We start from the raw sequence: 16,089 nt of genomic DNA on the forward strand, positions 1-16,089 counted from the left end.
AGAGCCCCAATTCTGTTCAGTGAAAGAGGCAAATAGGACCTTGAGGCACAGAGGGTAACCTCATCAAGAAAGAGATGGGGGAAGTCAGAGAACATGAAGCTGGCCACGATGTGGCTTTAAGCTGGAGCTCAGGAGAAGTGAAAAATAGTAAAAATTCCCCAGTGCTCAGAATGCAAAAATGCTTTGAAAGATAGAGATATCCAATAAGAATATCCAGTTGTTTGCTACGTATGCTATGTTTTAGCACCCATCCACTCACCCCCAGCCTTTCTCCCAAATTCTCTTAAATTTATTACAGTTTAAGTCTTGATTAGATGAAACTGTCAAAGGGGGCCTTAGAAGTACAGAGGCAAGAGGTTGGTGTCCAACTTATTGATTCTTCATGGAAAAGTTCAGTGTTCTCAAGAGGTGAAATGAAAGCGAAGATAAAAAGATGAGAAAGAGCAGGAGATTCCTAGAACCAGAGGTTTTGAGATACACCTCCACATTATTCACCATCTTCTTGACAAAGAGGCTTCATCCCTAAGTTAGGATATTTGAACAAGTTTGTGGTTTGTTTTTAAGTTTTTATTTAAATTTCAGTTAGTTAACATAAAATATCATTTTAGTTTCAGGTGTACTCTATAGTGATTCAGTGTTTCCATACATCACCAGGTTCTCATACAGCAAGTACACTCCTTAATCCCCATCACCTATTTAACCCATTTCCCCTCCCCCTCAGCCACCTCCCTTGAACAATTTTGTTTAAATATAAAAGGATGAGGTGACCATAGTAACCTACAGGATTTGAAATCATCCAGACAGCAGACATTTATTACACTAGGACAAGCACATAATAGTATAATAATTCTACTTTTTATTTTCTAAGACCCAAGAGAATAGAAATAGAAATCGGAATTTTTAAAAAATATGCAGGTCACTTCTTTCAATTATTCCTTTGAATCCTTTAATTAAATTTAATTTAGATCCTTTAAATTTAGTAAGTCAATAAAATAGGGACTAATATTTTAAATAATAGCAAGGCTTTGGAAGTGCAGTGTTTAAAAGGAATACCTAAGGTTTTTGAAACAAAGAAGGGTCTTTATATCACACTCACAGACTATCTGTTAGCCTGCTTTTTATCACAATAGGATATAAATGAGATGCAGAATAAATTATATATTTTCATTTAAACAGATCTTTTTATTTTGGGCATTCTATTAACCATGATTTTAAAACGGCAGGTTGTGGACTAAAAGGAAATAATATGTTGTTCAGATTAACTTTACTTTCCATGACAGTCTACATTAACAGTCAGCTTTTAATGCTAACGTAAGTAATACTTTGCATTACTGATATGTACTATCACTTGTTCAAAGTTAACATATTGCACAAAAGTGAAAATGTCAGAGATTTTTTCCTAAAGGATTTATTGCAGGCCAAATTAACTCCTGAGAGGGAAACAAAGAAGAATGTAATTTCCCTGACCTAGCTAATTTTTTTTTTTTTAAATCTTGAAGGACTGTATATGCCTAGTACTCAAAGAGTTTTGAACAAATGAGACTATTTTCTAACCACATATCTGGCACTATTTACTGGTTATCCCTTCAAATCAATGCTTAGTTCCCATTTGTAAATCTGAAGAATGTGCATTCATTTTTGGTGCATGTAATCAGCATATCTGATACTACTGACTTGACTAAAGTAGAAGGTGGGGGCAGGCCTTGGCAAAAGACATAAATTTTTGAGTCACAAATAGTTATGTGATAACAAAATTTCATGGATTTCTTATTTACTTAAGACATACTTAGAAAACCCTGAGATTGTAACAGCTCCATCTAATGACAAAGTATAACTATTTGTTTAGCTATTTGATTTGAAACAGTATAAGTGGTTTTATTTCCCCCAAATCAATAACCAGACATAAGGTAATTCAGGATTAACTATTTGCTATTATTCTCATACTGATAAATATTGAGAAAGTACTTCATTATCACGACTGAAATATATCCACTCACTCTAGATACCATTAGAGAGTCACATATGCTTGGAGTTAATCAAATCACCTACAAAATAATGTCCCCACAAGAAAGCCAAGCTGAATCAGCACCCAGATTTTATTTTAATAATAACTGCAACAATGTGTATAATTAAATTGAAATTCTTTCCAAACTCATACAGTCACTCATGCATACTTATGGCAGCCATCCATTTAAAGAAATTATAGTTATACATGGCCCAGAATGAATTTTTAAACACCATCTGCACCCTAATAGAAAACAAAATGAACAAATGAACCATGTTTGAAGATATGTTAAAATATTACACTCAAATCCCATCTGTATCACATATTCTTTTGTGAAAGTTATTTCCCAATGTTTATGTCTATGTATTTGACATGTAGAGAATTTGTTTCTCTTTACCCATTTTTTTCCTGGTCCTGCAATCATTTTCACAATAGTGTGTCTTATTTATTCTATCATATGAAATAAACCTCACCTTTATTTTCCCAAACTAAATGAATATAAGACATAGTTAACATTCATAAAAAGTAGAGTGAGTAGCCTTTAAATATTTTTCTTTAAAAGGGGCTCTTATGGAGTTGATGTAACTAATAAATGAAAAGAAAACTGTGTAAGAGAGGACAATATGAAAACTGTGTTTAGGAGAAGAGCATCTGAAATATTTTGAAAATGTAAAAATATCTTTAAAAATATACAACGAAGCAAAATTAAAAAAAAAAAAAAACACAACGAAGCTCAGAATTCTACGCCCTACCCAAAGAACATTAACTTTTTCCCCATTAGGTTTCCAAATTGATTTAAAACCAAGCTGCATAAAAATTATACCATAATTTTATGGGCTATGGAATAAAATGAGCTACTCTGCTGAGATGGTAAGCACCAACACAATCACCTGATGGGGCTTTCCAATTTCTGAGAGCCCCTTTTGGAAACCCGTGGCCTCCTTTCAGTAATGGTAAGAAAAATACTGAGAACCAGTGGGTTAGAAGATTTAATTCTGACAACTAGGCTGTATGAGTTCATTAGGGTCTTTGGCTTTTTCAGATTTACATTTAAAAATCCTTATGTGTCTATTTCTGCCAAGTTTGTGTTCATCCTAAGCTGTATATCTTCCATATTCCTTCTCCTTTGCTGTAAGAGTCTAAATGAAACACTTTGAACCATTAATGGAATGTAGTTGACCCACTCTGTCTCAATGTTGGTTCACAGCCACAAAGAGCAATGGGCAACAAGCCCAGATGCAGACAGTGTCTAAATCTCAGCAACAGGTCAGATGTGGTACTTGCTTAATGGGCCCCTCTGTCTTGAGCAAGGAGGTCACCTGTCACAGTGGGTACAATTTCTCATTGTAAGAATTAGTTGTACACAATTTCCTGTCACCAGAATTACTCAGAAAGCTGTTTGTGACCAGGATGAGGTACTCTTCTGTTGCAACCAAAGAATTGTGTCCTTTAATGGTGGACACCTCCTATGCTCAGGGACTGTGACCAGAAGAGGAAGGGAAGGGGATTCATGTTTAGCCTCTATCTCTGCTTGGCTCTTTACACGTGTCATATTATTGATGTCTTGTGGCATTTCACTGAGGTAAGTATAATTATTAACATATGGGCACACTGATGCTGTGATTAGACAAGGCCTCAGCTGGATTGAGACTCCAGGCCTGTCTAATATGAGTGCTCGTGTTTTTTCCACTTGACCACACTGCCTCCATAGTTATTCTGAGAATTTTGCTTCTATCACTCAGAGACATAGATTCCTTCCAAAGACTTCTACTGGCAGGCAACAAAGTACCTAATAAAAACACATGTCACAAAATTGTTATTTGATACAAATAGCTATTTTGGAAACTGCTACTAAATTTTCATTTTATCTCTGGTGTTTTCTGAAATTTTATCAAAAAATTCAAATCCTGAGTATTTGGGAATATGTGAAAGCTTAGATTCTAGAGTTGTACAGGGTTGAGTTCAGTGTTCAGAGAATGCCTTATCTTTGCCTAATGTAGTCCCACGAAGTCTTGGAGAATATGGGAGATTGATTTCCAGTTAAAAATTGTAGGTTGACCACAAACATTCATCTTTTCCTCCCACTCTGGAAATGATGTTAAATGACAGTAGAAGAGTTAAGAAAGTATGCATCAACAAAGACAAGGCCTAGAGTTTTCTATATCAAAGGAACATCAGGCAGAGGACTAGAATTTAAGAACCAGAGCTACATGGATCAGAAGAATAAACATTGTTAAAACGTCAGTACAACCAAAGCAATCTACACATTCAGTGCAATCCCAATCAAAATTGCACCAGCATTCTTCTCAAAACTAAAACAAACAATCCTAAAATTTGTATGGAACCATAAAATACCCTGAGTAGCCAAAGTAATATTGAAGAAGAAAACCAAAGCAGAAGGCACCACAATCCCAGACTTTAGCCTTTACTACAAAGCTCTAATCAAGATAGTATGGTATTGGCACAAAAACAAACACACAGACCAATGGAATAGAATAGAGAACCCAGAATTTAACCTACAAATGTATGGCCAGCTAATGTTTGACAAAGCAGGAAACAGTTTCCAAAGGAAAAAAGACAGCCTCTTTAGCAAATGATGCTAGGAGAACTGAATAGCAATATGCAGAAGAATGACTAGACCACTTTCTTACACCATACACAAAAATAAACTAAAAAATGGATGAAAGACCTAAATGTGAGACAGGAAACCATCAAAATCCTTGAGAAAAAACCAGGCAACAACCTCTATGACCTCAGCTGCAACAATTTCTTGCTCGACACAGCTCCAAACGTTAGGGAATTAAAAGTAAAAATGAACTATTGGGACTTTATCAAGATAAAAAGCTTCTGCACTGCAAAGGAAACAATCAACAAAACCAAAAGGCAACTGATGGAATGGGAAAAGATATTTGCAAATAACGTATATAAAGGAGTAGTATCCAAAATCTATAAAGAACTTACCAAACTCAACACCCAAAAAACAAATAATCCAGTGAAGAAATGGGCAGAAAACATGAATAGATACTTTTCCAAAGGAGACATCCAGATGGCCAATAGACACGTGAAAAATTGCTCAATGTCACTCATCATCAGGGAAATACAAATCAAAACCACACTGATATACCATCTCACACTGTTCAGAGTGGCTAAAATGAACAACTCAGGAAACTACAGATGCTAGTGAGGATGTGGAGAAACAGGAAGCCTCTTGCACTGTTGGTGGGAATGCAAACTGGTGCAGCCGCTCTGGAAAACATTGTAGAGGTTCCTCAAAAAATTGAAAATAGAACTCCCCTACACCCAGCAACAGCACTACTAGAGATTTATCCAAGTGAAACAGGAGTTTGATTCATAGGAGTATATGTATCACAATGTTCATAGCAGCACTTTCAACAATAGCCAAATTATGGAAAGAGCCTAAATGCCCATCAACTGATGAATGGATAAAGAAGATACAGTTTATATATACAATGGAATACTACTTGGCAATGAGAAAAAATAAAATCATGCCATTTGCAATAACATAGATGGAATTCAAGGGTGTTATGCTGAGTGAAATAAGTCAGTCAGAGGACAAATATCATATGTTTTCACTCATATGTGGGTCTTGAGAAACTTAACAGGAAACCCTGGAGGAAGGGAAGGGGAAAAAATAGTTACAAACACAGAGGGAGGGAGGCAAACCATAAGAGACTCTTAAAAACAGAGAACAAACTGAGGGTGGATGCCGGGGGGGGGGAGGTAGAGGAGAGGGAAAAATGGGTGATGGGTATTGAGGAGGGCACTTGTTGGGATGAGCACTGGGTGTTGTATGTAAGTGATGAACCACAGGAATCTACCCCCCAAACCAAGAGCACACTTTACACCCTGTATGTTAGCTAATTTGACAATAAATTATATGTATAAAAAAAGAATCAGAGCTAAAAATGGAGTTGGGGGCTGCACAAGTACATGTCTACATACTGAACTAAAGGGCTTCAGTGCTTTTTCATCATCTGTCTTTCACAGCTCCAAAGACCAGGCCACCATGGTATCTAATAATTAAATGAAATGTTCTGAGATTTCACTGAGATTCTGGAGCATTCTGCCATGCCATTACTATCTATGCTGCTTAAATTTTGTCTTGGGCCTGTTGTGGGCCACAGTATGGCAAGCTTGGTCAGTGGTTACTTTCATCCCATATTCCTGGCCCTGTTTGCATTCTAACAGCTATGTAAACAATTGAGAAAGAGCATGTATTGACCTGGTGCCAAGCTAACCTGAGAAGTGGCAAGCTAATTTCTAGTGAGCCAGTTTGGCAACATAAAAACATGAAAATTTTTAACAAATCATACTGGAATTTTGTAACAAAATTAACTAGGTCTTGATAGCTTTTCTTCTCAACCATCTGTAGATCTTAGAATAACCCTTCAATACCATAATTCCAAAAGAGATACTTACTGTGTCAAAAGTCATACTTGTGTCTGTACTTTGTCCCATATCCCTTCCTCCTTCATGCTTTGTTCATGGTTTGCTAAATACAGTTGCATGAAGTCCACCCATGCTTCTCCACAGTGTGAAAAATAACGTGCTATAAACTATGAAGAGTTAGCTGGAAATCACAAGTATCTCTTTACACAGTTCGATTATCTTAGCGTATGCTTAAAGTTTTAGGGACTATATTCCAGGAGCTGGATTTTATTTTTTAATCTTGTTGTGAAGGGATCCATAGACCATTCCTTTAAGATCATGGGGATCTTAAGATCCAAGCTTACCTTAACTGTGAATGTCATCCTACATATACGCTCATACCAAATTATTTGCTGCTAGAAAGCATGGACTATTTTACATAATTTTAGTGTCTCCTGCCAATAGATAGCACCATAGCAAGTTTACAATAAAGGTTTGATGACTGAATAATGTATAGATGAAAGAACTGTGACTCTTTTGGACTCAGAAAAATTCTCTTATTGTTTAGATTTCCAGATCTTACCACTAGCTTCTGTCCTAAGGTTCATGTTTCAGGATGAAAAGAAAAAAATAAATCTTTATTTACTTAAGTCTGCATATTTAGATTCCTGTTATTTACAGCAAAATGCAGTTCTAGTTGATGTAACTGTTGTATGGTGGGAGGGAGGTACTACAATCCTGCTGAAAAAAATATACAGCAGGTCCACACTGAACATATTATAAGAGGAATTTGTACTGAAAAAGGCTTTGTTGTAAATTGGTATAAAAATCTCTTTCATGAATGCTGACTATAGAGTTATATGAGCCTGCTATTCCCTAATCCCTAATCTGATTAAATAAATATTAAGTAATTTCTAACATGTCTAATACATGTTATAATACTATAACAACATATAAATATGAGTTAGGAATGGCTCTGAAATAAGCACTGATAGGTTCTATTAGTGCTTATTAGAGATGAGTGGATAAGCATACAAATATATATGATACAAAGTGCAGTCCAGTGTATACCATGAAATAGATATAGATGTAACAGACACACTGCATTTTGTTAAAGGATCTGGAAAACTTCATAGAGAAGTCCTTTGAGATGGACAGGATCTCATCAGGTTGAGAGGTTTGGACACTATCAAAGAAGAAAATGGTACATACAAAGGCATGAAGTTAGGAACATGCAAAGTATGATCCAAAGAGTTATTAGCTACCATATAAACTATGCTAATTTTTGTCATTTCCCAACAACTTTCAAAATATCATTTAGATCACTGAGATCTTTCATTTACATTTTAATTTAGCCACCTTTGACACTCTTGTTGGAGAAGAATTTCATTTCTCCATTTAGTTCTAGCAATGAAAGTGGGACTTGAAGATACTACAATTTGAGGGTATTAATGTAAATGAATTCTTGATTTGTGCCCACTGTCTGTGAGAGAGCTTGTAATATACTAATACATCTTTATTTTCCATGATGACTTGAAAGATGCCTATTTTAATGATATCAGGATTATAATAAATGCAATCACCTTGAGTATCCTTGCCCACTGTGTAATGTGTGATGCTCTTTAATTGCACTCCTTGTCAAGCAAAAGGAAATTATAAAAAGGAAGTGCTACAGCCTGTGAACAGATAAGCGTGTGCGCTTTATAAATTGCTCCAGAGTGTGGGAGAATCCCTAATGAATCTTTGATCATGTCTTTATCTCCCTTATTTTTAAATGCAGTCTATGGCATTCTTTCTTGAAGGTAGGATGGAGAGATTACTAATCTTCAAGGTTGCCAAATAATACCATGGAATTGTTTGCATAGAACCTGAACAAATCATTCAAATGGTCCGAAGAGATTATAAGGGTTTCAGAAAAGAAATTTAATTAATAAAAAATGTATATATCAAAAATTAGTCTTTGTTTTCCTTATTGTGGCTGAAGGGATTTCCTTGCCAGGTTTCCCTGTGTTTTTTACCTTTACTCGGGCTCTTACTTTTCGTGGAGCATTGGCAATCAGATCTTTTGGACAGTGCTATTCTGGGCTGTCTTTGGCTGTGTCTTTGACTCCCTACATTACCCTGAAAACTAGTATTCATGTACCTACAATCTTTGTTGAATGATTAGTGAGGGGGATGTTTTTTCTTTGTTACTATATTTTTTCTCCTCCCAGATACCAAGGTCTTCCCTGCTTGTAACTTTTTGCTTTAAAGAGAATTGCATTTTGCCTTTGTGTCCTTTCATTAGAGTAGCTATATCATATATTGTCCAATCAGGGACACTTTAAGATATATTATAGGGGTCCTTGTATTAGGATGATATTGATAATGAACTTGGAATAACAGGCATAAACTTAAACTGTGCTGGGCACTCTGAGATGTCTGATCACCTGCCCTGCTCTTTTTCTCTTTCTCTAAGCTGATAGACAACAGGCTCACACATTTAAGTATAGAAGCTGTGTTTAGAATATTTACATTCATTAAATAAGTAGCCATTGTCCTATGTCCCTGAATGCACCCTCATATTCGTGTCACTTCTCCCAGGACCCTCCAGACCTTCCTACTCTCTGGTGTCTACACTAATCTTGTACCAAGTTTAAGGTTGGTATCTGCTGTGATAGCAACTGTGCTGTATCAGTTGCTAAAATCTTATAATGTTACCCCTGCCTTTCCCCTATCTGTCTACAACATCCCTTTTTCTTGTCATTCTAACATCTCTTACTTTGTCATTCTATCAGAGTCCAATCCCAATCCTGTAAATATTCCCAAGCTTCAGTTTTGTGTTTCATCTCTAGATACAATAGTAAGATGTTTTTTTTCTGGCTCAAGGAGAGAAAGATATTTGATTTTGTTATCAGCTTCATAGAGCCTCATCATGATTGTGATTATTTTAAACAAACAGCTTTGAAAGGAGAGCTCTTTCCTAATAATCACAGCATTATAGAAAGATTGTTTCTGTGAGCAGCCTCCTCTGACTGGAAAGTGGAGAAGACAACTGGTCTCCATAAGTAAGATTAGAAAAACTAAAGAAGAGTTTCAAAGAATATTACGGCTGAACAAAGGGTAGAAAATGATTGTGTCTTTTGCTTAAAAAATTTTCAAGCCAAGTATTTTAGATTACCGAGTCAAGTGAAGACTGTTCAAGAAGCATTAGAAAAAAAAATTAAAATGTTGTGATTGGTGAAAAAATTCTCCCTTTTTTGAGGGCACCAAATATGAAACCAGGATGAAGTTATCCCTCCCATATAGCAATTGTGAATTTAAGAGTGAGCTCTGGATCAAAAGCCAGTATTTTCGTGACTTTATATGAATGTGAGATCTGAAATATTTCATATGTGAAGAGGTCTTTAAAGAACTTTGGGAGAGTTAGTGTCTTTAATGTCATGTCCAGAACTGAGATTGGGAAAGCCATATGAGGAGCATAGAAAGTCTAGGGAAGTGATGGGGCTGCAGAAAAAGCATACGACTTAGAGTCAAATGAAAATCTGGGTTCAAGTCCAACTCTGTTCCTTGATAACTAACCTCTCTCATGAACCGTGATCTCACGAACCATGAGATCATCACTTGAGCCAAAATCAAGAGTCAGATGCTTAACTGACCGAGCCACCCATGCACCCCAAGGAGATCATTTTTAAAGAAGAGCCTAAGGCAAAGAGAAAGGAAGAGTCAGTGTGACCTGAAAACTACATGGGGGTCTGAAGAGTGTGTAGAGAGTTGGAAGGAGAGCATAAAATGAAGAAAGGAGAAAGAATGAAGTGGAACTCCTGGAGGAGTTGATTCCATATGAGATTAAGACCAAAGACAGTCCTGGCATGTCCACAATCCCCTTGCTTCTTTGGAGATCAAAGGAAGAACTGTGGCAATTTCTGTCCCCAGAATAATAAAAAGAAGGCATACTGTTACAATGACTACACCCTATGGATTAGTGTTTAGATGAGAAGTTCATAGCCCTGAGGTCCATAAAATCCTAGAGGAGCTGTAAGTGTGCTTCGGGAGGCCCTGTGAGCCCACTGAAATTGTGTGGAAAATTTGGTATATATTTGTGTTTTCTCAGAAGAGACCCCATTGCTTTCTTTGGATTAAACAGGAGTGGTTATGGATCTCAACTCCCCAAAATTCATTTTTTGGCTTCCCCATTGTGGAGCAGCAGCCTAGTGTTTGGGGATGAGTATCTGCTCTGGGGAGGTGTGCTTGATCTAAGGATAATCCACAGCCATTTGCAATAATTGTTAGAAATTAGAAAGAACAGAAAAATAAACCTAATGTAGCCCTCACTCAGTTTTTTCTTTGACTCTTGAGAGAAAAGCTGCTCTTTCCCTAAATGCACATGTCTGAAGAAGCACATGGCCCAGCCCGGAACCCAGCCTACAACTACAAGATGAATCTGACCCTGTGGATGGAAGAACAGAGAGATGAAGAAAACTAGAGTCCTCATGACATTCTTTGAGCCACTGGTTCAACAATGTCCTGAAGCTTGACCTACATCTGAACTTCCTCCTGTAACTAAATAAATGTTATTATTTAAACCAGCTTGAAAAAGATTTTCTGTTACTTTTAACCAATTGTATCTGAATGATATAGTGACCATCAAAGTGGGAGAGCCAGTGGTTTATACTACATTAATAGGAGAAGAGTCCTAGGGAATGTTTAAGTGAACTGTTTAATGTTTAAAGCCATTTCAGTATAACTGGACAGCATGATGTCTTTGTGTACTTTACCTCATCTACAGTGGTTAAATAATATGTGCTTTTCAACTCCAGTACTACTGTAGGTGTGCCCCTGAACTCTTTAAAGTAGTAAGAGAATGAAGCAACACTATCATACAAAAAGAGGTGGTATTAGGAAACTTGGGGAATGTGTGTGTTTGTGGGGAGCTCTTTAATTAGGCAGTGAAATATTGTATGGAATCACAGTCACACAGAAACAGGTATACAAGAAAGTGAGAGTATATAATACAACTGCCTCAAGGCATCACTGGGAAGGGAGGCATCCACTTTTAGGTGTTGATCAACCCCTTGCTAGCCTTCGCTCCAGACATAACTCTTTCAGTTTGGTACCTGGCATGAGTGAATAAGTGCTCTTACCTCACTGGCGAATGAACACTCTGTAGGCACCACCCCAGCTTGTAATCTGCTCCTGCCTTTATAATCTGCAAACACAGCTAAGCCTTAATCCAAACCTCCGTGGTAGACCCTGCATCTTTCTGATATGCACCCTCTTCTCTAGACTGTAGAACCCTGGTTAGGCACATTATCTTGCTTTCTCTATAGAGCATTTTAATCTAAAACCCTACATTCTACTCAGAGCCCACAGGAACTTTCAAATGCTCTCTCTATATAGATCTATACATATAAAGATCTAGATCTTTAGATCATGGATAACTTCCGAGGATGAGGATGGAAACTTATGGCCCTCTCTTGGCTAGATCTGCTGTGCTGTTCTTATTCTCTCTCTCTCTCTCTCTCTCTCTCTCTCTCTCTCTGTGTGTGTGTGTGTGTCTCTCTCTCTCTCCCCCTCCCTCTCTCTCTCCTTTCCCATGACTATGTGAGGCTGTTTCTTCCACCATTCGAGGCAGAAAGCTAGGAAAATGTCCAATCTACTCTTGGAACTCAAACTTAAAATGAAATCTGAGAGGGAATTCTGTGGGTGTTTCCTACCTGCCATCCTCTTGGTATTTTTATCAGTCACTTGGGTTAATGAATAGAAATCAGTCTACAGATGACACAATGCAGGAAGAAATGGATGAACATAAAATAATTGCTACAAATACTTCTCTAGTGCTTACTAAATCCTTTATTCTATGTGCTTCATATATATTAACTCATTTAATTAATGTTTCATAGATGAGGAACTTGGGACACGGGGTCATCAAGTCACTTGCTCAAGGCTACACAGTAAGGAAAGAATGTTTTGAACCTGAGTAGATTGGCTCTAAAGTATATGTTATTAACCATTATAAATATATATTTTTTAAAGTTTATTTATTTATTTTGAGAGAGAGAGCATGCAGTGCACAAGCAGGGCAGGGGCAGAGAGAGAGGGAGAGAGTGAATACCAAAAAGGCTCCACACTGTCAGTGCAGAGTCCAATGCGGGGCTTGATCTCATGAACAATGAGATCATGATCTGAGCCAAGATCAAGAGTTATGATCATTTAACCAACTGAGCCACCCAGGTGCCCCTTAACCATTATGTTTTGATATCCTCAGCATGGTATAAAAGTAAGGCAATAGAATGGATGCTTTAGATTTGCTAAAACAAAGGGCAGAGTAGAATAGATAGGGAAATACAGATTTTATAATAGTCTATATAATAAAAGACAGGGGTTTTAGTTGGTTATCATCTAGATTTGAAGAGGAATAGCTGCTTTTTAGAAGATTAACACAATTCCAGACTTGTGGCAAAGAAAAATATGATTCAGCAAAGAGGAGGTAAATGTTCCACTGTATTCTACCTACAGTAATCAATAGATGATGCTGAAATATTTCATCTAAGTCTAGAGTCAGAGTTTACAAATAACAGTATCAGACCAAGATGCCTAGGATACAAGCAAAAAATGATGTTTGGCCCAATTACCACTTCATATGAAATGGAACAGAAACTTGTCAAAGAGGTCATGCAATAGCAATTTTCATATATTCTAAGAATCATCACAAGGAAGAGGTATAGCATGTGAGGTTAGAGAGATAATATGTCACTTCAAGACCTAGAAGAAACCATCTAAATACTCAAAGTCTTCCACACTGGTTAGGGCTTCCTCATCATGCAGTGAGCTCCCGGGCAACAGAAGTTTGAAGAAGTACCTGGATGATCATTTGTTGAACATCTCATTTGGTGGTAAATAATATTAATTGAAATACCATTCCAACAAAGTTGTTTGAGGAATCTGGCTTTTCAAAGGTACTTTTAGCCAAAAAAACCTTTTCCTGCACAATTGTTAAGTAAAAACACATCAGATTACTATGGGCTTCACAAAAGTCATATTAGCACATAATAATGGGCAACACTGCCATTAAATCTGGAAGATGGAAGCTTAAGATGAAATTTCTAAACTATCATGTATTTTGCAAAAATGTTGAAAGCCCAAATTCAAATGGATGTTTTCCTGCCTCTTTAATGTTTTCAAGTGCTCTGTCTTTGGGAAGATGCTGCAATAAATAGAAGTATAAAAGTTAAGTGGTTACATGGCCTGCCAAGGTGCCCTGTACAGCAACTGCACATGTGATGAGTGAGGAAAGGAGAAAAGGTTAATGTAATTAGAAAACTGAATTCTGGGTAACCCCAAAGAACATGTCTTGTGAGTCATCCATGTTCACATTTCTTTGAACTTTGTCTATCCTCAGGGAGATGAAGCAATTACGTAGACATAATGTCTTACCCTTTCAGTACAATGCATCCCACATTCCTCCATCCATTCATCATCATCAGTGGTATTTGTGTGCAACGTGTCATGCAGAGCTAGTTGCAAACCATTATTAAAAAGAAATCAAAAGGTTATGTATTCACGAGGCCAAACAAAACCAATTTTCATAATGTGTACCACAAAGACATTAATCCATTAAGGGGAAAAGTCACTAAGGAGCTCCTCAAAGCTACTCTCGCATTAAGGGCTATCTCCAGAGAACTAAGAAGTAAATGAAGTGATTATCTATCACTCATGATTTCTTTTCTATAAAACAGAATCCACACTCACTGTGACAGCTGTATAGAAGCTTGTCCCACTCTGTTATCCATTTTACCTAGATTCTCACTCACTTCTCGTGAAACCCTTTTCTCTGAACCTTCCTCCTTACCTGCTTTTTTCCTTCAAAACAACAACAACAAAAATATTCTAAGATTTTTATTATCAGAGTCATTTCATATCTCAATCATCCTGTCTGATAACAGTATTAGTACTGTTTCCCAACTTCTTAGAAAAAGAAAGTTCTAAGTGTATTTTTTCTCTTTTTCTCTTCCTCCCCTTTTCTTCCTCTCCCTCCATTCTCCCTTCCTTTCTCATCTCTCCTCCTCCTCCTCCCCTACCTCAGGAACTCATGTTTCCCTAAAAAATTAAATTTTATTCAATCTCAATCAGTCTTCTCACAATACTAATAAAATAGCACTTCTATAGTGCCTGTTATGTACTAGCCAGTGTTCAAAGCACATTACATATATTGAGTCATTTAATCTTTTCAACAACTCTAGGATAGGTATGCAGTATTGTTATATTCTTCCATAGAAAGGAAACTGAAGCATGGAGAAGCTATGTAATTTGTCAGTGGTCATGTAGCTAATGAGATCTGAACACACGTACTGTGGTTCCAAAGTCCATGCATGAACCAGGGACATATACCACTCCTTTAACACTATGGTTTTTCAGAACAATGACTTCCTTGGAGACTGAAAAAGGGAACTAACACTACTGAGCCTCAAACTTAAGCCAGGCACTCAACATATTTTATCTAGTAAGATCTCTGCAATGAGTTAGGAATTATTATCTATGTTTTCTAGACAAAGTTAAAACAACAACAATTAACTAGCCTTTTCCTAAGGCCTCATCTTTGGCATAGTCTTCTTGCTCATTTTGATACCCTGACCTCTTGGACACTACAGAATATTTGAATTAGTCAATGCTTCATCTTCCTTCCCCTCTCTCTCCCTACCTTCTGATTTTCCTTCTTCCCCTCCCTCCTCCTCTCCTTCTCCTTCTCTTTCTTCCTCTCCCTTTCCATCAACTTCTTTCAATTCTCTATTTTATTCTATTCTAAAGAATCTATTCTCTTCTCTGGGAGACTTAGGGAACATACAATCTCTCCTGGTTATGAGTCATATTGCTGACTCGAATCTGCATCACACATTTTTCCCCCTTTCTTTGTTATCCCAAATCCTTAAATGGCCTAATAGGAGGAAATGATTAAAGGAAAGCTATATGCATCACATTATAATAATTATTGGTTGAACCATATGAAACTAATGTTTTTGTTAGTCAAAATTTACTAACAGAGCAATTTACTGAGGCTCAACATCATGTAAATTTTATAATCCCCATTTTTATTTCCATAATTTGGAAAATATAAATTACAGAAAGTAGGCTAATTAAAAATTTTTTTTAACATTTATTTATTTTTGAGAGAGAGAGAGAGAGAGACAGAGCATGAGCAGGGGAGGGGCAGAGAGAGAGAGACACAGAATCAGAAGCAGGCTCCAGGCTCCAAGCTGTCAGCACAGAGCCTGACACAGGGCTTGAACTCACAAACCATGAGTTCATGACCTGAGCTAAAGTTGGACACTTAACCGACTGAGCCACCCAAGTACCCTGAAAGTAGGCTAATTTTTAAGGAAAACATAATTCGATTACCAAGAAAAATTATCACTATATTTTATATAATTTTGTTTCTTATATAAAATCATTATAAGTGTAGACAAAGTAGTCCTGGTAGCTAGCATCTGCTTTGCTGCTAAATCTCAAAGGAAATTAAAAAAATACGTTGCGCTCCATGAGAATAATTATATAGCATGTGGGGGTACCTGAGTGGCTCAGATGGTTAAGCATCTGACTCTTGATCTCAGCTCAGGTCTTGAGCTCAGGGTCATGAGTTTAAGCCCCATGTTGGGCTTCACACTGGATATGAAGCCTACATAATAATAATAATAATAATAATAATAATACAGCATATG

The sequence above is a fragment of the Hyaena hyaena genome, unplaced genomic scaffold (assembly GCF_003009895.1).
Source record: "Hyaena hyaena isolate Hyena2069 unplaced genomic scaffold, ASM300989v1 scaffold_969, whole genome shotgun sequence".
Taxonomy (NCBI): Eukaryota; Metazoa; Chordata; class Mammalia; order Carnivora; family Hyaenidae; genus Hyaena; species Hyaena hyaena.